The sequence below is a fragment of the Pongo pygmaeus genome, chromosome 15 (assembly GCF_028885625.2).
Source record: "Pongo pygmaeus isolate AG05252 chromosome 15, NHGRI_mPonPyg2-v2.0_pri, whole genome shotgun sequence".
NCBI classification, from domain to species: domain Eukaryota; kingdom Metazoa; phylum Chordata; class Mammalia; order Primates; family Hominidae; genus Pongo; species Pongo pygmaeus.
The window spans coordinates 50,251,213-50,275,622 of record NC_072388.2 but is presented as its reverse complement, the minus strand read 5'-3'; the positions used below and the strand labels follow the sequence as shown (position 1 = coordinate 50,275,622).

Sequence of the window (24,410 nt, the reverse complement as noted above, 5' to 3'; positions counted from 1 at the left end):
GCTACAATGAGGAATGCACAGGTTTTGTCTTTCATTGCACTTCATATATTTTTAATAAAGGACATATATTTTAAAAATCATTTGTAAGATATTTTGTTAATTTTAAATGAACATTTAAAAATAGAAATTATGGCTTCTATAAAAATCAGAACTTTGCTTTGATATGTACATACAGATTAAAAATTTAACCCTATTTGCTGTAATCTAAAGAAATGTGTTAAGACTCTAAGGCTGAATTACAGTTACTATGGAAACCAAAAAATGTAACCATTATGATTTAGGAGCCTCTAGATTCTCAATAATTTGTTGTTTGAAGAAGGGAAATTAAATTTTTCATTAAATGAGTAGAACACAAGTAATTTTACAGGAAATTTATTACATTGTGTTCAAATGTCATCTAATGTGTTCCTTGATGCTCTTTGGGTAATTTTTTCAGCAACTGCTGGCAAGTTTTTGAGAGATAGGTTAGAATATTTATTGAGCACCTATTACTTATTTAAACATTGTACAGGGCTCCAGGGATGGGAAGGACAACATATAAATACATCGTTTCTATACACGAGAAATTTTAGTTTAGTTCAGATAATTTTTAAAACACACATAATAACCCAAATGCCTTTACAGAGCTATAGTTCAGCAACAAGGCATCCTAACCATATTTTGATCAAAGGACTCTGAACTGAGGACAGAGAGAGCCAGTCAGAGGGGTCTAAAACTCTCCATGGAGCTGAATTTTAAACCAAGCTTTTTTGTAAATCACAATTTCCTCTCTGATCACAAAAGCAACGTGTGCTAATTGTTGAACATTTGAAAATATGAAAATTTCAGAAAAGAAAATTAAAACCAGCTGTAATTCCAACTCCTATATTAACTTTTTGGTGCATTTGTAATAGTAACTTTTTTCCTATGGAGTACATATAGGTATGGGCAGTTGTCACTTTGCATGATAGTATGAGACTGCAAAAATGACCACGAAAGCTAGAATCATGCAAAGTGATCTTAACAATCAGTGGAGAAAATCCAATTGTTCTGTAACCTTTAAAATTATTTTGTCATTAAACTCTCTTACTGTTGTTTATAAATGTATAAGAAAATAAAAAATAGTGGCCGGATGTGGTGGCTCACACCTGTAATCCCAGCACTTTGGGAGGCCAAGGAGGGTGGATCACGAAGTCAGGAGTTTGAGACCAGCCTTGCCAACATGATGAAACCCCGTCTCTACTAAAAACACAAAAGTTAGCTGGGCATGGTGGCACGCACCTGTAATCTGAGCTAATTGGGAGGCTGAGGCAGGAGAATTGCTTGAACCCAGAAGGCAGAGGTTTCAGTGAGCTGAGATTGCGCCACTGCACTCCAGCCATCTTGGAAGAAGAAAGAAAAGAAAAAACAGTAAAATTAATCTTTAGTACTCTGAATTTAAAATATAGAAATGTTGAGAATTAAAGTGTTTTATTTCTTTGTAAAAAACTTACCAGAAGTAGTTTGAATAATACTGGTCTATCTTTCATTGTACAACTTACAATGTGGAGCAAGCATCTTTTTTGCAAATTGTCATACTTCTAAGTCTGGATCAGCTTCCAGCACTTTGTCCTTTGTACTTTCAATGAGGTGAACTATCTCTTATAGTTCCTTTAATGTAAAGTTTTTTTGTTTTTGTTTTTGTTTTTGTTTTTGTTTTTTTGCCAGCATCACTTCTTCTGTGTGTTTTCAACACCACCACATACTTCCAGAAGGGCTGCCTTTACCTAATTTACACAAAGACGCAGTATGAACTGGCCTTGGCCCTGATCAACATGATGGATTCTCACCACAGCCCTCAGAGGTGACAGAGAAGTTATGATTGCTCCAATTTTGTACTAAAACAAAACAAAACAAAATGAACCAAAAAACCCCCACAGCAGCTGCCATTGGGCCAGTGATTTATCTAAGCTGAGAATGAATTGGTGAGGTAAAGATGCAGTTGAGGAAGATATTAGAATCCAGGCTGAGCAGGTTTCATTTGAAGAAAAAGGCAACAGGGGACTGCAAGGTATATATAAATCAGGCTACACATTAACTTCCACAGAGTAAAACAGTAAGTCACAGCTGTCCACCTGGAAGAGATTGCTCTGGGCAGCTTCATACCTTCCAACCAGTTAAATTATTTCTTCTCCAAAACCTTGGTCACTTTCTGCATTTGGATGAGATCTTTGGAGACATCTCCATTTCCCTTGAGGAGTAAATATACAGCCACCAGGATTTTTAAAAAGTGAGTCTGAAAGCAAATATCCCTTCACCTCACTGTCTTTTGTAATTGAACTTTACAGACCCCTTTTAGAGAGTTGTAATTACTGTTGTTACTGTTCTGAGAGTATCTGGGCCTAGGATTTTTCTGAGTTCTAAGCCACACAGTCTGTACTCTTACTTGACAGAGAAATGCTGTTGCATAAACCAGATCCTTCAGATATTAGGGACTCAGGGGTTTAACTTTCCTGGGTGAATTTAGCATTTCTTCTTGGATTTACAAGCTTTAGAGGAACACTTGTAAAAAAAAAAAAAAATGGCTGGGTACAAACCAATTAATCCTGCCTCCAAAAATAGCCAAATGATATTGGTAGGCGTTTAAAAACAAAAACAAACCAAAAAAATCCAAGAGGCTGCCTCTGAGAAATAGAACTTGAAAAATAGTTCTCTGGTCAAACGTTTGGAAAAATCTAAACATCATTCTGCCTCTTTGGAGTGTCATGACCCTCTAAGAGAGTCCTTCCTTGTAGGTAAGAAATGTTTTCAATTTATTGGGAATTACAAACCTATTGTTTTCTATATTTTTAGACAAGGTGAGAAATCCAACATTAACAAAACTTTAAAAAAAATTCTCACTTACCTGATTTTTTTTTTTGAGTTTCACTCTTGTTGCCCAGGCTGGAGTGCAGTAGCACGATCTTGGCTCACCGCAACCTCCGCCTCACAGGTTCAAGTGATTCTCCTGCCTAAGCCTCCTGCATAGCTGGAATTACAGGCGCCTGCCACCACGCCCCACTAATTTTTGTATTTTTAGTAGGACGGGGTTTTGCCATGTTGGCCAGGCTGGTCTCGAACCCCTGACCTCAGGTGATCCACCCGCCTCAGCCTCCCAAAACACTGGGATTACACGCGTGAGCCACCAGGCACAGCCTCATTTACGTGATCATTTATTGATATCTGGACTAACTTGTGTTCTATGGAACTTGTTTTAAGAAATGCTGGACCATGGCCATGGACACAATTGGGTATGCACAGCTAACTCTATTTGAACTCAGAGCTGCTTCCTGTCCCCAGCTCCAGAAGCAGAGGGGTAGTGACAGAAAATGAGCCAGGAAAGATCAGCCTCTCTGGCTGAGGCTGGCAGTAGCATTTTCATCCCTCAGTGGAGAGTGTTTTGTGTATGTGAAATGAGGAGTGTGAGGCCAAGCAGATGGGCCTGTGTTCTCCCTCACCCTTCTTCAACCCAAGCAGATCTGCTTTGATCTGCCTTAGATGTTGCAGTTTCTTGCAAGATTTCATTAGAAAAATAAAAAAGATTCCATCAGCAAAACAAAACAAAACAAAACAAACAAACAAAAAAACAAAAACAAAAACCCAACCAAAACAAAACAATAGTGGGTGGTGGTGTTTTAAAACCTGTACATGGAGCAAAAATCTAGGAGTGATAAATACTCTCTAGGACCTTCTATAGTCACTTATCCTCTGGTTTTCCCACCTGTAAAATGAGATTGATAATGCTGTAAGGACTAAAAACTCTTTTTGGAAAAGAATGAAATCTTGCTCCATACTTAATTCAAGGTAGAATGTGAGCAGGTAGAGAAGGACAGGAAGGAAAGTAAATATTTGTCATTTTTCAGCTCTCCATCATCTGAATCCCCTTCCCACTATCAACTGTGAGGTAGAAGGTCAACTGCATGTTCCCATTGGTGTTTAATATCAGAGTGAGTGACCCAGAGAAGCCTGGACAGTTAGGGCTCATGGTGGTCATAGTGCAGCCACCGCTCAGTGACACGGCATCAGCCGTGGCGCATAGTCCCCAGAAATGGCAGTGACCAAGCCACACTGTTCATGTGGCATGAGACTTTATGAGTTTCCTTTGTCCCCTATGTGGGTTTTGTGTCTGATTCTCTGGCCTTCCCATGAGTCTGTGAGCCTCTCTTTGTTCTTTGATTTAATGCTTTACAGTTTAAGTTAGCCAGAATACTTTCAAGTGAGAACTGTTAGGCATAGATGGTGGCATATCAGAGTGTGAGGTTGGGGCAGCCTGGGATGGAAGTCATTTTAGGAGATCTAAAACTCTCCTCATGTGAGCATTCAAGCTGATCACTAAAATTTGTCTCAAAGGGAATGGGAGAACCATGTTCCCTTGTTTGGGTCATATTCCTGTAGATGGAGAAGCTATTTCAGCAGGGGAGGGTATTTCTGCTCCTTGTATTTATAATTTATGATTTTCTTACATAATCAAGTAGAGACCTGCAGAACACCTATTTTTCTTTTAAACTTCTCTCTATGCTAATTTTGTTAGGATCCAATAAAAATTCATCTTTTAACGAGTTAATGGGTGCAGCACACCAACATGGCACATCTATACATATGTAACAAACCTGCACATTGTGCACATGTACCCTAAAACTTAAAGTATAATAATAATAAAATTTAAAAAAAAACAAAGATTAATGGAAAACAAAACAAAACAAAAAACTCCCAGCATATTCATTGAGTCATTTGCAGCTTTGGGAGGCGGGGGCAATGCTTTTTTGTATTAGGATAAAAGGAAGCTTTCATTTTAAATGTCTATATCACTTAAAGTTTGCAATAAATATTTATTACTTTCAACAGTAAAAAAAAACAAACAAAATTACAAGAGAGAATATGAAATAGCACAGTAATACAGACTATAGTAATGCCAGAGAACATAATGAAAATGAAAGAAAATATGGGGGGAAAATAGCTAAAATCCTAACCCAAACGGCGCTTGACTCTCAGGGGTCAGGGGAGTTCATTTCCATCATGCTGTAACCCTAAACTTTTTCTTGTTCTATTGAATGCACAGAACAGTGATAAGAACGTCACTGCCACTAACGTCAGTAGGAAGGACCCTCAAGGTTACTTTCATGGACAGGGACCACTTGTTTCTTTTTCATATTTTAATTTTATACTTAAGTATTTTTACAGTTAATGTAGCTTAACTATTCAAAGCAAAACACTGAAAATGTCTAGATGGGTCTGCACAACCCCATAAACAGATAGGTTTGGTCCTGGCCTTTTTATTAGCTCTTAGTAAGATTACACATGCAAGCATCCCCACGCCAGTGAAAATGCCCTCTAAATCACCCAGATCAAAAGCAGCAGGTATCAAGCACACACAAATGCAGCTCAAAACACCTTACTCAACCACACCCCCACGGGAAACAGCAGTGATAAATCTTTAATAATAAACAAAAGTTTAACTAAACTATACTAATGTTTAGGATTGGTCAATTTCACACCAGCCACCGCGGCCATACAATTAACCCAAGCTAATAAAACTTGGCGTAAAGAGTGTTTAAGGTCTACCCTCAATAAAGCTAAACTCTATCTAAGAGGAGGTGATACTCAGAGGTGTCACTGCTACCTCATCTGTATTTTCAGAGAAGCTACCTCAATCTACTACTAAAATTTAGCTGCAGGTATAAAAATAGACACATAGATCAATGGAACAGAATAGGGAACCCAGAAATAAAGCCACATACCTAACAACCAACTGATCTTTGGCAAAGTCATCAAAAATGTATACTGGGAAAATGACACCCTATTCAACAAATGTTGCTGGAAAAATTGCATAGCCACATGCAGAAGAATAAAACTGGACCCATACCTCTCACCATAGAAAAAGATGAACTTGGGCCAGGAGTGATGGCTCATGGCCATAACCCCAGCACTTTGAGAGGCCAAGGCAGGAGGTTTGTTTGAGCCCAGGAGTTTAAGACCAGCCTGGGCAACATGGCAACATGGCGAGACTCTGTCTCTAAAAAAGTTTTTTAAAAAAATTAGCTGAGTGTGGTGGTGCATGCCTGTGGTCCCAGCTACTTAGGAGATGGAGGCGGGAGGATTGCTTGAGTCCAGGAGGTTGAGGCTGCAGTGAGCCATGTTCATGCCACTGCACTCCAGCCTAGGTAACAAAGCAAGATTCCATGTCCAAAATAATGATAATAATAATAATAATAATAAGAAGAAGATACAGTAAAGACCTAAAGATAAGACATGAAACCATAAAAATCCTAGAAGAAAACCCAGGAAATATTCTTCTGGACATTGCCCAAGGCAAATAATTTTTTAGCAAGTCCTCAAAAGCAAATGCAACAAAACCAAAAATAGACAAGTGAGAGTTAATTAAATTAAAAGGCTTCTGCACAGCAAAAAGAACAATCAAGAGAGTAGACAGACTACAGTATGGGAAAAATATTTGCAAACTATGGATCCAACAAAGGGCTAGTACCCAGAATCCGTAAGGAATTCAAACAGCTCAAGAAGAAAAACAACCCCTTTAAAAAGTGGGCAAAGGACATCAACAGGCATTTTTCAAAAGAAGTCATAGATGTGGCCAATAAACATATGAAAAGCTGTTCAACATCACTAATCACCAGAGACATGCAAATTGAAACCACAATGAGGTATCATCTTATACCAGTCGGAATGATTATTGTTAAAAAGTCTAAATGCAACAGAAGTTGGTGAGGTTGTGGAGAAAAGAGAATGATTATACACTGTTGGTGGGAATGTAAATTAGTACAACCTTTATAGAAAACAGTATGGAGATTTATCAAAAACTTAGAATACACCTACTGTTTAAACCAGCAATCCCATGACTGGGTGTATACCCAAAAGGAAAGAAATTATTATACCAAAAAGACACCTGCATTGTATATTTATTGCAATATTATTCACAATAGCAAAATCATGGAATCAATCCAAGTACCCATTAACAAAGGTTTGATAAAGAAAATGTTATATATATATATATACACACATACATACATACCATGGCATATTATTCAGCCATAAAAAGAATAAAACAATGTATTTTGCAGCAACATGGATGGAACTAGAAGCCGTTATCCTAAGTGAAATGACTCAGAACAGAAAGTCACATATTGCATATTCTCATTCACAAGTGGGAGGTAAATAATGGGTATACATGAACATACAGAGTGAAATAATAGATATTGGAGACTATGAAAGGTGAGAGGGTGGGAATCGGGAGAGGGGTTAAAAATTACCTATTTTATAAAGTTTATAACCTTTAATCCCTACAACATGCAAGGTAGGTATTCCTATCTTATAGATGAGGAAACCAAGACTCAGTTGTTATTTGATCTAAAGTCACATAGCTCACAAATGTGAAACCTGGATTTGAACCTAGGTTCAGCTGCCTCTCAAGTCTTTGCTTTTAATCCCTTCTTGGTCTTGCTTCAGAAGCAGATAATTTATAACCTGCTAAATCTGAGATTTCTTGGGTAAACACTTAAATTGGATAAACACTTAAATTGTAGCCTAATCACAATTTCAGGTTGTGAGATTGCATAAAAAAGGAGAAAGGGGTCACTCCCTCCCTCCCCTGGGACAAATTTAAGTCATATGTGGATATGTATGAAGGTGAAAGATGGTTTACTGGGGAGAGACTCAGATGTGGTGAGGAACTGGGGCCCTAGGATAGCTTTGCTGGAGAAACAGGAGGAGCTTCTAGGGGCAAAAATAACATGCTAATGTTAAAATAGCAGTCACAGGAACAGGGTGCCTGGTGGAAAGGAAGAACTCCATCTTGCCAGGCTCTCCTAGCGACAAAACACCCTGAAACTATAATGCAGCAAAGTGGAATGATAGGATGGCAACAATGACAGCTACTGTGTATTGAGTGTTCACTACGTGCAAGGACCATTCCAAGGGCTTTATGTGTATTAACTCATTTAATATTCACATTCTTGCTAGAAGATAAGTACTGATCACAATATCTTTTTATGAATGAGGAAACTGAGCCACAAATAATTAATTCTAAAAAGAATTAAATTTGCCCAAGTCACAGAAGCGTTGTAGAACCAGAATTCAAATTTAGGCCACTTGCCTTCAGAGCTTATACCCTTTACCACTATAATTTACAGACTCTGAGGAAAGTGAACACGTATGAAGCTGATTGGCAGTGAAAGAAACTAAGAAAAGGAAAGACCAGGATGGAGCCTAATGGCTATTAGAGCAAAACTGAGTTAAATTTCATCTCAGTGTTGACAAGGACTTGCTCACATGCTGATGATGGTGGCAACTGCTTAATGGAAAAATTGCAAAGGGCCTTGGAATGTGATCATCATGTTACACAAGGTACCACACAGAAGTAATTATAATAAAGCCAACTTCCTCTCACAGGTACCAAACCTGAACTGATGCTGTCTATGCCCAAGTGGTACCATTGCCCAATTCCCCTATTTCTGCCAAAGCTATGCCAGCTTGGAGGCAACTTAGCTCCTTTATTATTGATATCCTATCATGCTTTCTCAATCCTCTCTGGAAAATTCTACTATTTTCACTGAGCCCAGTTGTACCTCTTGTACTTCACTTGGATTTTGCAATAATGCCTCACAGGTCACCTTGCCTCTTGCCTCTCCCTTCCAGGCTGAACCAAATGCCTCTACCAGGAGAATCTTTCAGAGTGTCCTGGAACATTGGAAATAGCCTTAAAGCTTAAATGATGAATCAGAAGAGTTAGCTGTATTCTAATGCTCCCACTAGGTGAGTGACACTGGGAGTCATTTCAACCCTCTAGATCTTTAGATTCTACAAATATGAAAGGAGGAGTTGACATTGATGCTCTCTAAGGTCCTTCTAGTGTTATAAGTATATGAATGCACTAATGAATGAATTCCTTGCTTGTACACCTGCCTATGGATTTCTGTTTCAAACTTTAAACCTGGTGCTCAAGGCTCTATATAAAAGTTTTCTCACACCATTTTACAAGATAGCTATTCCTCCTATCATGTCTTATTCATTTCTAAACCCCAGCTTCTCTTTCTGCTATTCTTGCTTCCTAAAAAATCCAATTCCATCCTCTTCACAGCCCAAACCTTAGGCCATCCTTCAGGTTCTGCACCAGAACCAAGTCTTCCATTGACAGCTTTCCTGAGTGACTTCAGGCTGCACCACTGTAATTCTTCAGAAAGTGTATACGCATGGTAGCCAAAGAACCTGGGCCCTGGAGCCAGACCGCCTGGAGTCAAATCCTAGCTCTGCTACTTACAAGTTGCTGGTTAGTTAACCTTTCTATGCCTCAGATTCACCATGTGTAAAATGGATTGTAAGAGCGGCTACCTGGTAAGATTGTTGTGAGGTTTAATATATGTGTTAATATATGTAAAACACATGGAAGAGCTCCAGGTACATAGTAAGTGCTCTGTAAATATCATCTATTATTATTATTGCAACTACATTTCACACATTTTAAATAAATCTTAAGAATTAAATTGTTTCGTGCATGTAGATAATGTCTCCCCAAGTAAACAGGAAGGATCTTCGCTATTTTCTATGATTTCATGTCCTGGCAAGGGAATTCAAAGCATCACAGCAGCTATTCCTAAACAAACAAACAAACCTATTCTAAACAAACACCTGAAGACAGTAAGGGAAGCTTTACCTGGTGCACTGCAACTTGAAACCATTTTAGTTCAGCAAATAAAGAGAATTATGACACAAATAAACATAATGAAGACCCTGCAGCTGCAGCCACTGGCTTCTCCTTAATGTCTTGGTTTCTTTCTGACTCTTTGTAGATGAATTCTAAGAGTTGGGAATGAGAATTTCTAATGGATTTACTGACACTACTTTATATAATTCAATACATAATAAAATGAAAATCTTTTGAAAATGCATATGAGTGCCATCATGTTGAGGCAGTTATTGCAGGAAAGGGGAGAAAGTAAAAACTATGTGCGGAATAAAAGGATAAAATATTCCTATTTCATCAGCTTACCTTTTGACTCCTTTATATTGTGAGTTCCAAATATGGTCAAGATGAAATGTATTTATTTTGCCTTGAACCTTCTCACTAATGTACCAAAGGGACATTTCATGAAAGCTAAGCAGTATGAATTTCCAATAAAGCAACCAAGCTCCCTTAAGAAGTGCTCCGGAAGGAATATTTCTCATCGTTTTGTTGTATTTCTCACCACCAAGTCAAACCAACTGCCAATGCCGAGTTGGACAGGAATGGTGTCATGACATCAAATATTACATTACACTGGCAGTGAGATGACCATTATGTTTCTCAGAGCAAGCATGGCTTCATAAGCCAGTTCCTGTTTGCAAGTTGATCTCATGGGTGATCCAGATAAATGCATGCTGCAACAGCAGTGTGGGCTAGTGGGAAGGCTTGTAGTTTCCTGACGATTCTGCATAGCCTTTGGAAGCCGTGGTGGGTCCGGAGCCATAAAATGGTGTGGTTACAATACCAGAGGTGAAAATACAGCAAAACTCCAAAGTAATGTGGACTAAAGCTGAGTGTGCAATTATTTTCTTGAGTGATGATCACAAGGAAGATAATATCATCCAATGTCTTCCCTTATTAAGTGGAATGATGGACTATCCTGATGGACAAGGTCATTGCTCTCATCCTGATCTCTGCTGGATTAGGACACATCTCAAAAACAAAGCAAAATAATTCTCCTTCTGCCCTTCCCCACATAAACAAACAAAATGGAAACAAACTCTAGTGACTCTTTCTGTAGAACGCTAGGGAGTATGACAAGCTATTAGAAAATAGCATAGACTTCCACTTTAGTCAGTACGTATGACGTATTCACAAATACTTATTGAGCCCTATGCTAGAAGCTTGGGCTAGAGAAATAAATAAGACAGGTCCTATTCTAAAGGAGCTTACAGTCTACTAAGATAAAAGATAAGCCCTTTTTGTCTCAAAATGGAACAGCTGGGATTTAATATTCACAACAGAGGATTTTTTTTCAAAGTCTTTCACCTGTTGTGGTTCCCTTATGATGATTTGCTACTCTTTGGGGATGACACTACTTTCACCCTATGTATAGCTGTCTGATTCAAGCTTCATACATTTAATGCAGGTAGGGGAAGCATTTCCAGGTTAGAATGAAATATAAATTTCTTTTGCTCAACTGAACTTTTCACTAGCACTGCTTAGACACTCTGAATCCTGGAAACATGATAGAATGTGATGCCAAGAATTCAGCAAGTATCTGGAGAAAATCAACTGAGCTTTAACTTAGCATTTTATTGCCTCTTCACAAAATGAACCAAGAATAGATAAAGACATATAAACTTAGTGATTTATAGCTTTCAAAATATTTTCTATGTTTCTCTACCATGTGTTTGTTTTGCTTTAAGTCTTTTGAATTCGTACTTGACTGATAAGGATATGCACTGTAAATGCCTCCAAAAGATAAGAATTTCTTCTAGCTTGGGAAGAAAGAGGAGAATGATTATAAAACTTCTTGGAGATGACTCACTTTGTTTAATTTTCCCTCTAGATTGTTAGAAACTCGAGAGTGGGGAATTGCCTTACTCATCTTGGTCACTTCTGAATCTACCTCAAGCACTCCAGAAATGTTTGTTGAATGAATGTATGAATGAGGCATGGATGCATGTCTAGGTCCTGAAGGAGAGGAGGTAGTAGATAAAGAAAGATGGGGGAGAGACTGAGGATGAGAGAGAAGCATTTGTACAGTGTGGGAAGTGTGGGCGGATGCATGTTTGGGGAATGGGGGCAGGTTACATGATATTAGTGTAGTTGAATGGAAAGGCATGGTGGCAGAAGAGGCTGCAGAAAGACTCTGGGGCCACATTGGTTTATATATCTGCTTTCTATGATACTGTGGCAGCCAGTCTATCATTTCCACATCTTTTCTCTTTTATTTAATTTTTGAAGGCCACACTAGCTCAAGTTCTAGTAATAGGTCTTCATTTAGTTCCTATATTAATTTAGGGATATAAAGAAGCCTGCATTTTTGGGCTACCATGTAAAGATGAGCAGGCTGTGCACTGCACAATTCCCAGGAAGAGTTACAGATCCAGTACAGTGCATGACAGTGCTGTGCTCCCTCATTCTCCCTATATTTGTAATGAAATACATTTACAAATTGATAAATTGCTGGAAGTGCAACACATTGAGAAATACTTTTAACTATCTTTCCTCTTTACCCATAATATAGTCCTGAAGACCCCCTGATTCTTTCATTTTCCTCAGTCTGTGAGGGTTATATTACAGAAAAAATTGTGTTGCTTTTTTACGATGCTTCCACATTCTAACTCTCAAAAATCAAAGGGTAACTATTTTCAACCATTCTATATTGGGTAGGATTCTGATGTTGCAGTTCTTGGGTTCAAATTCTGGCTCCATCACTTAATGTGTGATCTTGTGCAAACTATTTAACTTCTCTGTGCCTCATTTTCCTTAGTTGTAAAATAGGAATAATAGGAGCTCCTACCCTATAGGGTTAATGTAAGAAATAATTGAGATAATCTATGTAAAGCACTTAGCACAGTGACATAGGGAGTGCTCATAGGTGTTTACAATTATGCTACTAAATTATTATTGCTGATACTGGACTTCCAGGTTGAGCCTGCTGGGCAGAATTCCTCCTGTGCCCCTATACCTGGGACTGCCCATCCAGAGCCTGTCCATTTTCAATGAGCAGGGCAGGTGTCCACATTCCTCCCAGGTTGTTCATTCCACGAGAGTTAGCCAGATAATCCCCACCTATGGGTTGACAGATCACAAACATACACACACACACGGTGTACACAACTTCCCCTATACTTCAGAAACTTCTAACAACAATGCCACAAAATCAGGATGCTGTTAGGGCTTCCCTCTCTGTCTCTTTCTCCAGTCTAGTCCATTCAAACATCACTGTTGGGTTTGAGAGGGAAATGGGGGATATGTGAGTCCCCAGAACGTTTCATGGGTAACAGTGGAGCCCTGGCAGATAACAATGGTTTTTGGTAAAGGACGAGCCCAAGAAGGAGAGAGGAGACAGTTTTGTTGTTGCTTTTAGTGGTAGTGAGTGTGTACATGTGTCAGATTGTAAATGGGGCAGAGAATATGTCAGATCTGGAGAGGGACCTGGAAATCAATGATCAAGTTGCAACGGGAGAGGGGTCTAGGGTCAGGTGAACAGTGAGAGAGGAGGAATACACTGGCAAGTTGAAAAGCGGGATTCAACAATGAGTAAGGACCAGAGAATCATAGCACCTCTTCTCTCACCAAATCATTTACTCATTCATTTGACAAATTGTTCTTGAGCATTGACTATGAGCTGGGATGTGTTAGATGCAGAGTATTCAACAAAGAACAAGACAGAATCCCTACCTTCATGGAACTATCATCTAAAGGAAACAAATAAACACATTATTGGTGAGAAGTTATATCCTAGAAGTAAGTGCAAGGCATTATGGATATGAGAGGGTGTCATGTGGTCTGATAAATTTTCTTGGAGAAAATTTGGTGCTTTCAGGAACAGCCATGGGATCAGCACAGCTGGGGTATACTGTGGGAGTAAAGTGAGGTGAGGATAGAGAGGTAAACAGGAGCAATATTATAAAAACCATCTTAGGATCAAAGGTTAAGGAAATTGTTCTTTATTATCAGGGCACTCTGCAATGCAAAACTTAAATATTAGTTATATCTCAAGCCTTGGAATCCAGGGAGGGAAATTGGGTGATTGTTTCCTTGAATATATTATATATAATATGAAAACTCAACTGAGGATATTTACTGGAAGGCGCCTCCTCCCTTATGTTTTCCTTTATGAGAGATGAAAGATTGTCCCTGCCTGTGGCAGGGCACTCTCCAAAGAGAAGTGATACATCTTCAGCCCCACCTAGATCTCTTCCTCTTTAGAGCAAACCTTGTGCCAGCCTCTATGTTTGCTGTGGGTGGGTTTTCATAAAGCTGTAAAGAAGAAAAGGAAACCTATCATTTACTACCTTCCCATAGCCACATTCATATTCCTAAGCCTGGCCTTCAAGGTCATTTAACTTCTTCTACCCAAACTCACACTATTCTCCATGCATGGGTCCTCTTCTCTGGTCAAATGGATTGCAGAACATGATATGTACCTCCCTGCTTTGGTGCCTCTGATCTTGTTTTTTTTCTAGTCTTGCCCTCTTCCAGCCTCTATTTCCTCATCTATAAATTGGGGATCATAATATCTTATTCAGGATGTTACACAGATCATGTGTCTGAAAGTACCCAGCATAGTGCCTGGCACAAAAAACATCATTCAACAAATGCAAGCACTTGCAAAACTCAAGTTCTAGATCCTTGTCTGCATGTCACAAACTTCAATACTCAAGTGTTTTCAGGGCTAGGTATCACACAAGTGGTGAGAACCAGAGCAAATAGGCAAGGGCATGCTCTGCTTAGAGGCAATGAACATGCACAGAAACAAAAATAAAAATACACAAACAAAAATGCCTCGGACCTCTTCTGGCTTAAACCCACCACTTTGGAATCCTTTTGACTTTTGCCTCATTACTTAGATGGTAAATATTTCTTCTTATGTAAGTGTATTTCATCCAGTGGCCACTTTGTACCACTTATTTTTCACTTACTTTATATTCTTTGTGGCATTATTTATATTTCAGTGTAAGTTTTTTGACACTCAGGATTATTATGATAACCAAGTGAAATTACATATGTCAAGAATCTAGTGCCTGGCATCAATGGTAGCTTTCCTGTTATTCATAATGATAATGATGCTATTATCAGTCTCTTAAATTCAGAGACCAGGTCTCTAAAAGTTCCAGGAATTTCCTTCCTGCTTGTTGACTTGGCAAAGAACAATAATAACAACACTGATGGCTTCTGCTTATTGAGTGATTAACCATAGGACAGGAACTATTAGGAGTGTTTTATGTGCCTGAACTCATTTCTGCTCGTGATAACCTGTGAGTAGGCCCTATTGGTATAATGCCTGTTGTAGAGATGAAGAAATTGAGGCAACGAAAGATCAAGTAACCAGCCAAGTTACGTAGTTAAGAAATAGCAAAGGCACGTGTATACCTATGTAACAAACCTGCATGTCCTGCACATGTATCCCAGAATTTAAAGTATAAAAAAAAGAAAAAAGAAATGGCAGAGCTAGGATTTGAACTAGGTGGCTGGCCCCAGAGCCTATATACACAGTGAGTATAGCTCTGTACTCACTTTCTGACCAACTTCTGTTCATCCTTGAAGGGCCAGGTCACATGTTACCTCCTCTCCTACTTTCCATGCAGAGTTAGTTGCTCCATCCTAGGTACTGTCATAGTACTTTAAATGTAGCAATTATCCAGATCTACAGCAATTATCACATTAACGTTGTTTATTTTTATGTGTGTGTTTATTTGTATGTGAGTTTCTTATGGAAGAATCTGTGAATTACTCAAGGCTGTATACTTAGCATAGGGCTTGGCGCATATCTGATACACAAAACTATACATTGAGTCTTAACTGAACTAGTAATTCAGCTAAATTTGATGATCATGATGATAATAGTGGCTGGAGATGAAACATGGTTGAATGGAAATTTCAAATGGTAAGAACCATAGTGCTGAGCCATGAGTTTGATAATATTTTTGCTGTTCTTTTTTTTTTTTTTTATTGGAGTAGTTAAATGACTCCTATTTAAGATGTCTCAGGGCTCCTAAGCCCTTTTTAGCTACATGTTTTCCCACCCACTCCCTTCTGAGAAGGACTAGCTCATGGCAGATGTGACTGCCTTGCGAATACCAACAGAAGAAACAAAGAACGTGCTGAAACCTATGCCTTGCAACAGTTATTAAAATTTCACCAGAGGTTACACAAACAAGCTGAAAGAATGACTGAAGGAGGCTTAGCCCCACCCCAACATAAGCCATGATCCATATTTTATTATAACAACACCTTACATTTGCATAGTGCTTTAAAATGTATAATCCTCTCCCCTCTATTATTTCATCTCATTCTTACAACTCATTGGATCAGACAGGAGAGGCTCAAAGAGAGAAAGAGACTTGTCTAACATCATGTGGCCAGTGAAAAACGAAATTGGGAGGAGGACCTGTCTTCCGTACAACATTTATGCAATGTGCCAGACAAGATGGCCCAAGTGGCTAATTTGATATTGGGAGGTTCCTGTCCCCAGAGTGCGTATGTCTGGTCTCCTAAGTACTACGAGGCAGAAAAGATTTTGCAGATGATAGACATGAAAACACTGAAGAATGGGTCAAGGGATAACATGCTGAGGGTCAAAGAGAAGATGAAGAACATGAGCTTATGGGTGGAGGGGAGTACAAGGTGATATCCACTCATGCGGGACCTAAAGAGAAGCTCTGTCACAGAAGGAGGTCGCATATTGAAGTTCACAGGATAAAAATAAAAATTTAAAGCATTCTGCTTCAAAAGAAGAGATGAGATAGGCATGCCCGAGTTCAGAAGACAGAGGAGGTTTCAGTCAGCGTGAACTGCCTGGGCAAACTACGTTATGTTGAATGCTTTTAAAGGACTCTTCTTTCTCTATGTTGTCATACCCTCCCAGGGGATCTAAGAGACCCATCAGATCCCCTGGCCTGTGCTTTCCACTTCAATTCCCTGTTCCCACCATACTGGGCTTACTGTCTGTAAGGCTATAGGAATGTGGAGAAACCCAGAAGCAGGAAACAGGGTGAAAATGCCTTCTTTGATGTCGGCACTTAAGTCTGCTTTGTGATTCCTCATGCCTTGTGCCTCTACTTCCTGCAGACTCTGTGGGCTCTGGTCTCAGATCCTCTTCCTGTGGCCCACTCTCCTGGGTGTCAGGTGCCAGGGCTGCTCTGGTTCTTGGTTGTTCAGGCTGCCCTTTGCCTCAGGTCTGCGACCCTCTCTTCTCCACTGCCGACCACAGGCTCAGGCTGGACTTGCTCTATTCTGGCTCCTGGCTACAATCATTTGCTGCCAGTAGCCTGGTGCTGACGGGGTCTCCACCTACTTTCTCAAAGAATGTGGGACTATACTAGAAACTGTCTGCAATAAGGTAGCATTTGTCCCATTTGGGAACACCTGCTAATCGGTTCATGTTTATGAAGATGCAGCTCATGGCCCATGAGCTCTTGCCGGTCATGACAGAGAGAAAAAGAGACAGGGAGAGTTCCAGCCATCTGCAAATGTAAAACAAGGCAGAAACACAGCGCATTCTCAAATACAGCTGAAAGCACTGCAGCGTAGGCAGCTGAATCCCATTAAGAAATCATGAGGAATCTCTGTATTCCTGCCATTGTGACGAAGAAAAAAATCTCTAAGGATTTCAAAAAGAAAACATTTTATGACCAGCAGACTTAAAGTTCTACAATATCTCACAAAAACACAAAACAGTCACACACACTCCTCTGACACTTTCTAATGGCCCTTAAGTAGGGAGACTCCAGAAAGGAATTTCTACTTCCCTCAACCAAGGAGCATCTACATCTGCAGGAGAAAATCAGAGCCAGGTGGCCCCCTCCGCTGATGCAAGATCCAAAGGCCTGATGTTCAGGGAGCGCAGACAACGCTCTCTTTATATTCACGGCCTATCTTTGTAAAGGTTATTTCATGTCGATAGACAAGTTGGAATTACTTATCTGCCTTAATTCCTTTCTCCCCAATTTTTAATTCAGACTGCCTCTGGATCTTAAAGTTAAAATGTAAGCCATATTTTAAAATTAAATAACAAATTGAATCTTAAAATTCAAATTTAAGCCATTCTCAGCAATGAAAGAGGATTGATAATGTTCCTAGTAGCCATTTTGAGTGACTGGTGGGGCATCATCTCTCTAGGCATAAAAGTGGTCTTTTAATAGGCTCCATGCTGTGATAAAAAAGGCCAAATTGGTCTTACATGAGAGCAACACATTTACTTTGTGTTTCTTTATTATCCTTTTAAAACTTTCTTATTTTATTTTTAATTTTTATAGGTACATACTATGTGTATATATTTATAGGGCACATAAGATATTTTGATACAGGCATGCAATGTGTAATAATCACACCAGGGTAAATGGGGCATTCATCACCTCAAGCATTTATACTTTCTTTGTGTTACAAATCATCCAATTATATTCTTTTAGTTATTTTAAAGTGTACAATAAATCACTGTTGATCAGAATCGCCCTGTTGTACTATCAAATATTAGATCTTATTCATTCTATCTAACTATATTTTAGTACCCATTAACCATTCCCACTTCTCCCACCCCACCCACTACCCTTTCCAGCCTCTGGTAACCATCATTCTACTCTCTATACCCATGAGTTCAATTGTTTTAATTTTTAGCTCCCATAAATGAGTGAAGACATGTGAAGTTTGTCTTCCCGTGCCTGGCTTGTTTCACTTAACATAATGTCCTCAAGTTCTGTCCATGTTGTTGCAAATAACAGGATCTCATTCTCTTTTATGACTCAATAGTACTCCGTTGTGCATACATACCACATTTTCTTTATCCATTTGTCTCATGATGGACACTTGTATTTTAATAATTCAAAATGAATATAAATCTCAAAAAAGAAGACTTCTTATCAGGGTAGCTTTAAAGGCTCTGTGGATATTTAGATTCTGTTTTTGCATGTGCCCTGATCTATGCTTGGAAAACCATGGTCCAATAAGTTCCAGGGCACAACCAGAAGAGACTAGAAAGGCTGAGCAATGAGAGGGAGAGCCTATTGCACCCTTCACTCTGAAAAGGTGGTGGCTAAGGGCAGAGAGGATTGATGTTTACAGAACCATAAGGGCTGGGCAGGGCTGGCAGGGCAAGCACACGAAGACCTTCCCGAGGGTTAATCAAAGGTGGCTTTAGCACAAATAAAAGGAAGCATGAAGTCACCCTGTGGCTAGCAATTCTATGAAAACTGTTACCCAAGAGATGCTTCATAGAAAATAAAAAAATAGGTTGAAGAGGGTGATGAATTTAGTAATAACTAATTATTATGGGATTCTGGGAATGCCTCCTAGAAAGAAATCTTGTCTTGTTTCTTTCCCTAAATATCCCTAGTTGTCATTGCATTAATAGCATCAGGTTACTTGGTTAGACAGACAACCAACCCTGTGGTCTGACTGATACACAGTGATTCTTTGACTCCTTTATGCAAATGATGGTCTTGGTAAGTAGTCACCTGCCTCCTACCTTGCTTCATTTAAGGTAAGCATCCAGTCTCCTGAATTTAATAACTTGGACATAGAGATTTGAGACACGGGGACTGTCTTCATCACCATAACTTGAATACAAACGACCAACATGATGTTGGCTCCACAGTAGCATCCTAAGAGTTCAGTATGCCAGCAGAGCATCATAAGTACTGCTTCAGCCTAATGTAGGATTCCTTTCTATGCCTTCCCTGAGATCTGGCTCCTCACAATACTTACTTTCTTGTAAAGTACTAAAGGAAAGTAGCAAATTGATGAGGGAGGAGTGTATTCCTGGAATATCTGTTTCACCTTAAGACATTTCCTCTGTCCCTTTTCACCCGTCTTTCCTCCCCCCTCTCTCTCCCGCTCCTTTGTCTCACATTGGCATAAGAGGTGATAACAGGGCCAGCCGGGCATTGAAATGTCAGTGGTCTCCTCAGAATTCCAACACCAGGTCACCTTATCGGCCTATAACCCCTGCTTTCCTTCCAGTAAGTGGCTAGTTATGGGACCCAGCAAGGGCATTTGAAAGCACTGACTGAGGACAAAGTGGGGTTTAAGTGACCCCCCTTTATCCTCCATAGTCTATCTTGGCTAGAAGCCTATCATAGGACTATCAAGGGCAGCTAAGTCTTCCCCAAAATGAACAAAGAAAACAACCTCATTTCTATATCTCAGCTGTGTCTGAAGGACCAATGTCTAGATAGATCCCCTTCTCTCAGATGATTTTTGTGTGTGGGGGTAGGGTGGGGAAAGTGTTGTCTATGAAAGCATCATATGATAAAACCTAAGAATGTGAAGAAAATTAGTCTTCTCTCTCTCTCCAAAAATTTACTGTTAAATTTCAAGTGGGTCTATAAGCCTCTGACTCTTCAGGTATGTATTGAAATAGAACAAAAGGACTAGTTTGAGGAGACAGCATTAAGCTTAGTTGATGGAAAGTAAAAGCTCTTTGAAATGATTCCCTTAAAGGACTTGGCCTTCTGAATTCAATTTGCTCCCTTTTCAACCACCTTAGGCATTCATTTTTAATAAGTCTTTACAAAGTAAATGATTCAACAAAGGAACTCAAAACTGTGTTTCTGACTGGCAAAAGAAGTACAGATTCCAGATGTTTCTCATTTTTCTATGTCACTAATTCAAACTCAGAAATCTCTTGTTTATTGGACACTTGTTTAATCCTAATGTTTTACATACCTCTCCTCTAAGAACCCCTTTCTCTCTGTCTCCCTTCTCTCACCAAAGCCATCTACAGGGCAATATGTCATAGATGCAACTGTACCTTTCCAGCATATGCTATGAAATATTTCAACTTATGCTAAAATGAGATTTCCTAATCATATATAACTGTTATTCATTCATATTAGCATTTATGTGAAAGATTAGGGAAAGTTCCTTCTCCTGAAATATTTGCAAACTGATGACGTGTTTTGCTTTGTACATTGAATAGAGGTAAGGGAAATAAATCATCTTTCAAGATCCTCTTCTGGTCCTTTGATCTTCTGCACTGGGGTCACCCAGCTGGCTTTTCAAATTTTGCTCCAAGGGCTGGTGAACATTAGGGGAGCTAATAGCAGGCACTATTCTGTACTCTCCTAGCACTATGGATAGGCTATGAATGATGCTTTTCCATATTTTATCATGTCCCTAATTCTATCTGGCCTTATGCTGGAGGGCCAGCAGTGGCAAAGGAACTAGAAAAGCAGAGAACAGAGAGGTGACATAATAACAAACCTTCATAGAAGATAAAACATAGTAGTGGTGTTGCTGCTGGTCTAGTGGGGATGAGAACACTTACAGGTAGGTGAGCCATGCAAAGGAGAGACACTTGATATCTCCCCTGTCTGCTTGTTTTTAATGAGACAAAGTTTGATGTAACCTTTTTGAATTTATAAATCTGTTAATAAAATCTTTAATCATGGCTAATATTTATTAAGCCAGGTATTTGCTAAGTACTCCTGGATTATCTGCATTATTTTTTAGAGCAATCCTCACTAGTACAGTCTGCTAGTATCTTCATTATATAAATGAGAAAATTGAGTCTAAGAGACTCTGATACCTACTCGTCAAGAAATATGTATGATTTGGAGAAGAAATCATGCATATCTTTGCAAATGAGGCATCATCTTCAGCAAAGGTACTCTTGGGAGCCACATTTACCAATCATTTAAGAACGACAGTATCTTTATATGTATTCTTTTTAAGTTTAGCAGATAATTAATTAACAGGGATTCCCAGGGTTACACCAGATCAGAGGTGAAATTTCTGCTGGGTAGCTCTCTAGGCTGTTTTTCAGAATTGGTGATACTGGATAGTGTGGAGAACTCCAGCATACCCTAAACACTACAAGAGGACAGAATCACATTTTGTGTGACAACATAAATCCTTCATAAAGGACGATACAATCCTTTGCAAATGACTTCAGAGGCACACTGCAGCATCAAACTCCTCAGCTCAAGTGATCCTCCTGCCTCAGCATCCCAAGTAGCTGGGACTACAGGCACGTGCCATCAGGCCTGGCTAGTTTTTATTCTTTGTTTTTTATAGAGATGAAGTCTCACGATGTTGCTCGGGCTAGTCCCAAACTCTTGGCCTCAAGCGATCCTCTTGCCTCTGCCTCCCAAAGTGCTGGGGTTACAGTCATGAGCCACCATGCCCAGCCGTGCTATGGATGTTAATTATGTTAATTATAAAAGGCAGCCATCTTAGTAGCTGGACACCCATTTATGGATGTGTCTTCCATGACTATATTCCTCCTCAAAGCTAACAAGGGATATAAATCATTTCATTAGTTGACAATTTCTACTGAACACATTGTTTTGACGGAGTCCCATATTAGATAGAATTTAAGTTGTCATAAAGACAGTATGTTTGGAATAATGTATGATTTTATGAAGCAAGCTTGTTAAATGAGGAATGGATGAATCTGAAGGAAGAAAAGGCAATGGAGAAAAGAAAGGAAGACATTAAGTCCATTAAATTCAATCAACCCAGAGAGATATTTTCTATTCCTTTGGTCCATGAAACCTATCTAAAACTGGTTCTCAAAACAATGTGCATCAGAGTCAACTGGAAAGTTTATTAAAGCACAGTGGAGAGCCTGAGAATTTGCATTTTTAACAAGTTCCCTCGTGGTGCTGATGCTGCTGGTCTGGGAACCACATTTTCAGACCCACTGCTCTCAAATGTATTTGGAATTGTACATGATTGGAGATCTTATTTGACCTTTCCCAGATTACAGGCCAGAGATCTGTCCAAGGCTGATACCGTCTTTAGATTTCTCAAACTTGGGTGGTTTTTTTTTTTTTTTTTCTGAAACAAGGTTTTCAGGTTCACATTTAGCACTTCTTACCTGATGAAATTTGACAAGTTTCCAACCAGAAGAAGCTTCATAAGAAAAAAACAGATATGAAGGCTGTTGAGAGAAAAATAAGGAACAATCAAGAAAAGAAATATAAATTTCTACTTTTATAATTAGCATTAACTTTTAGACAGATTAAACACCACCATTCCAAAGATACATCAGTTTTATTTTCTCCACCATTTTTATTAACAACTTTAACAAATTTGCAGATGAAGAAAATACAATTGGACTAACAATGTGACAAGTTAAAAAGAAAATTCTCGGACGGGCGTGGTGGCTCACGCCTGTAATCCCAGCACTTTGGGAGGCTGAGGCGGGCAGATCACGAGGTCAGGAGATCCAGACCATCCTGGCTAACACAGTGAAACCCCGTTTCTACTAAAAATACAAAAAATTAGCCGAGCGTGATGGCGGGTGCCTGTAGTCCCAGCTACTCAGGAGGCTGAGGCAGGAGAATGGCATAAACCCAGGAGGCAGAGCTTGCAGTGAGCCGAGATCATGCCACTGCACTTCAGCCTAGGCAACAGAGCGATACTCTGTCTCAAAAAAAAAAAAAAAGAAAGAAAATTCTGGCTGGGCATGATGGCTCATGCCTGTAATCTCAGCTCTTTGGGAGGCTGACGTGGGCACATCACTTGAGCCTAGGAGTTTGAGACTAGCCTGGGCAACATGGAGAAAGCCTGTCTCCCCCAAAAATACAAAAATTAGCTGAGCAGGGTGGCATGCCTGTAGTCCCAGCTACCAGGAAGGCTGAGGTGGGGGTCAAGGCTGCAGTGAGTTGTGTTCACACCACTGCACGCCAGCCTGGGCGACAGAGTGAGATTCAGAAAAAAAGAAGAAAGAAAAGAAAATTAATTCTATTATTAAATAGAAAGTGACAATAATGTCAGAGTTACAATGAAATATTCTAAACAATGTTAATTAGTGTTTATTCTGACCCTGGTATTGTTTGCCTAAGTTAAGGCACTATTTTTAGTAACCAAAGTATTTTGGTTACCTTTTTTTTTTTTTTTTTTTTTTTTTTTTTTGGCATTCCAAAGTCGGCTTCCTAATGCAAGGCTGTTGTCTGTTTATTCGATAATTTATTTCTTTTTCTGATTACCAAACAATTTGGGAAACTCTGAGAACCATAAAGAAATGTCTGAGAGGCACATCTGTGTAGTGTTTGTGAGGGCTAGTATGAAGACAGGGCTTCTTCAGTAAAAGCCTTTCTGGCTGGGCACAGTGGCTTACACCTGTAATCCCAGCACTTTGGGTGGCAGAGGTGGGGGGGATCACCTGAGGTCAGGAGATCAAGACCAGCCTGGCCAACATGGTGAAACCCCATCTCTACTAAAAATACAAAAATTAGCCGGGCATGGTGGCACATGCTTGTAATCCCAGCTACTCAGGAGGCTGAGGCAGGAGAATTGCTTGACCCCAGGAGGCAGAGGTTGCAGTGAGCCAAGACCATGCCATGGCACTACAGTTTGGGCAACAGGGGCAAAACTCCATCTCAAAAAAAAAAAAAAAAGTAAAAGCATTTCTGGATATTTTATTAGCATTTCCAGGTAAGGGAAGAAATACAATGTTTTCCTTTGGTCAGGCAATCAATTCATACCAGAGCTGGTCCCTTCACCACAGCCTCTTGATCCCCTATCATATCAAGCCCATTGGACTTAGGGATCAGTAGAGGTCATTGTTTCCATACTTCTCCTTCACTCACAAATGGTGCTGGACAATTCAAACCACTCCCAGAACCATCCTTGGGCAGCCTGGCACACATGCCCAGCTGTTTTGGATTTTTGGCCTACTGTTGGCCACAAGAGATAACTTTAACAAGCCAGTACAAGGCAAAATGTTTCTTGCAGTGTTCACCATTTCTTAGTCACCCCTCCTCACTTCCATATAGGGACA

General features: G+C 39.5%; 1 protein-coding gene and 1 long non-coding RNA gene across 3 annotated transcripts in view; one reads left to right on the top strand and one right to left on the bottom strand.

Annotated features, from left to right (window-relative positions):
• Nucleotides 1–24,410, bottom strand: part of FRMD6 (FERM domain containing 6) — a 240,754-nt gene that overhangs the window by 136,963 nt on the left and 79,381 nt on the right. For both annotated transcript variants that reach the window (XM_063651224.1, XM_063651222.1), the window contains exon 2: nucleotides 22,503–22,565. The gene's annotated coding sequence lies outside the window, so the exon portion shown is untranslated. The remainder of the gene's footprint in view (nucleotides 1–22,502; nucleotides 22,566–24,410) is intronic.
• LOC129012722 (uncharacterized) overlaps nucleotides 1–24,410 on the top strand; it is a 53,382-nt gene that overhangs the window by 7,011 nt on the left and 21,961 nt on the right. Inside the window, exon 2 of the long non-coding RNA XR_008493699.2 lies at nucleotides 8,647–8,763. This is a non-coding gene — a long non-coding RNA (uncharacterized LOC129012722). The remainder of the gene's footprint in view (nucleotides 1–8,646; nucleotides 8,764–24,410) is intronic.